The sequence below is a fragment of the Octopus bimaculoides genome, chromosome 6, assembly GCF_001194135.2.
Source record: "Octopus bimaculoides isolate UCB-OBI-ISO-001 chromosome 6, ASM119413v2, whole genome shotgun sequence".
Taxonomy (NCBI): Eukaryota; Metazoa; Mollusca; class Cephalopoda; order Octopoda; family Octopodidae; genus Octopus; species Octopus bimaculoides.
The window spans coordinates 106,680,831-106,683,380 of NC_068986.1; the positions used below are offsets into that span (position 1 = coordinate 106,680,831).

Consider the following 2,550-nt stretch of genomic DNA (forward strand, 5'->3'; position numbering starts at 1 on the left):
ATATATACATATATACGACGGGCTTCTTTCAGTTTCCGTCTACCAAATCCACTCACAAGGTTTTTGTTGGCGCGAGGCTATAGTAGGAGACACTTGCCCAAGGTGCCACGCAGTGGGACTGAACCCGGAACCATGTGGTTGGTAAGTAAGCTACTTACCACACAGAAACTGAGTGATTGTCTTAATCTGTTTGCCTTCGGACGGTTGATTTCTGCAGTTTTTATCAGTGTATCTTGGCGATTTAAATAAGAGCTTTGACTGTTATTTCCAGCAGGTAGACATACTTAATATACCCTTTGATTAATTTTAATCCTTCATGAAAGTACATACTTTTGCATATGGATTCTGTCATCGTCGATTTCAGATCAACTAATTAACCTCCTCCTCGAAATAATGCTGTGAATTAGCAGCTCATTTTACTGACACATTGTTTTCATGTAATTTTCAGATTGAATTAGCATGACACGTTACTACAAAGGTAAACGTTTGAATTTCAGTTGTATTTCCTCTGTGTACATGTACGTGTACAAACCATAATGTGCGTGCAATTTGTACTGACAATGCTACGTTAGACGTGTCTCCGTATGTATCAGGTCATTAAGAATGAAATTTCCGATTTTCTTATGCACGAAGTTTGACAGACGTTAACTTTAATGTTTCGTGCAATGTTTTACAACATTGGAGATTTACATTTCGAAATGCAATTCATGGTGTCTGACTATATTGTGAGTTTTCTCTTGTAAATTAATTTTTGTGAACCCATGGATAGATAAAAAATTCGTGTTGTTAATGAATACGAGTTCCGTCGGGGAACCAATGCATCCCAGACAGATCGAAACATCAATGAGGTGTTGGGAAAGATGTTTCGAGTGAGCACAATGGAAGTTGATGGTTTGAAAAGTTCTGGCCTAGTGACTTTACTCTTGAAAATCCTCCCCGTGGTAGATCTGAGACAAAGGTGTATAATGACGAGCCGGAAACGGTAATGGAAGTGGATACATGTCAAATAACGTGTGAGTTAGCGGCAAGATTTGATGTTTCGATTCCAAATACATTGGACCATCTGAAATAAATCAGCAAAGTAAAGAAGCTGGACATGTGGATGACACACGAACTGAACGAGCATCAAATGGTACGTCGTCTTCAAACTTGTTCTTCTTTGCTGTCACGTCATAAAAACGAACCACTCTTTCAGTGTATTGTTACGTGTGATAATTTCAGACTATTGAAGCTTACATTCTGGAACGTTCGTAACTCCTTTGGGAAGGATTACAAGGAGGAACAAAGTTGCCAGATATGAATACATCTGTTAGTAAAGAACCACAAATAAAATATCTCATGATATTCCGTATTTCCCTAATATTGTTGCTAAATTAATTCCTACGAAAATCTCGATCATTAAAACAAAATTAACATTCAAATATGAGGCTGGTGATCACCTCCTGCATTTACTTTGTCTCTCATACTTTAGTGGGCGACCCTGTTACTACGTGTAAAATACCGGAAGAAATGTGTGTTATAGTGGCCTACCCGGAATACTAGAGGTATCATGTTGATGTTGAGGGAAGTTATAACGCCTTGCATTATATATAGAAGCACGTAAAATATTTTGTTTTGATTCACGTGTTCCAGAATAAAGAACAGAATATCAACTTCGCTTAATAATTAATATTAAATCCTGTATAGCCAATGCCAATATTCCCAAAATTGAAATGGAACATTGGGAACATATTTGCGAAAGTGATTTGACATGAAACTGTGCTTAAACTAAATCAATAACACCTGGAAGCCATATATTAGCCATTCAAAAACACACAAAGCCTCTTAAGTTTAATTAAACATTTATTATTTGGTATTAAACCTTTCGTAGTATTAATGGGGACCTGCACACTCACGCAAGACGTTTGGTTCACAAATAGTAATTCACAGTAGAAAACATATTGAAAATAGTACAACCCTTCGACTTTATATAACCATGACAGCCTGTTACCAGCCACTGAAAAACAGTAACTGAATCCTCGATACATGAACATATTGATAATCCTTCCTTGTAAACGTACAATTGAAGAAAAGTTTAGAAAGGGGACTATTTGATCATATCGATCTCAGCATTCATATGTTTATTTTATTGAGACCGAACATCACTTCAGAAGGAAATGAAATTTTAATGTTTCATTGCAAATAAAATGTAACACAGGAGATCCGACATCAAACACAATGGATGTATCCATAAAATACACCAGAGCATAATATTACTCACCAGAAAAGAAAGTGTACATACGAGAGAGAGTTAATAATATGTCTCTTTTTTAGTTTTTTAAAAGAATAGCAGCTGACATATCATTCTGAACATCTATAAACAGCCATCAGTATAATGTAACAATCACAATTGCACGTAAGAATATATCCATACACAAATATAGACATGTATACATATAGACTGAGGAATATATGTATGTATGTATGTATGTATGTATGTATGTATGTATGTATGTATGTATGTGTATGCGAATATGCATATATATGTGTATATATGTATATGTATGTATA

At 35.5% G+C, this 2,550-nt stretch overlaps 1 long non-coding RNA gene across 1 annotated transcript in view; it reads left to right on the plus strand.

The window, feature by feature from the left end:
* LOC128248168 (uncharacterized) overlaps nucleotides 1-2,550 on the plus strand; it is an 8,180-nt gene that overhangs the window by 498 nt on the left and 5,132 nt on the right. The gene's annotated exons all lie outside the window — the stretch shown is intronic.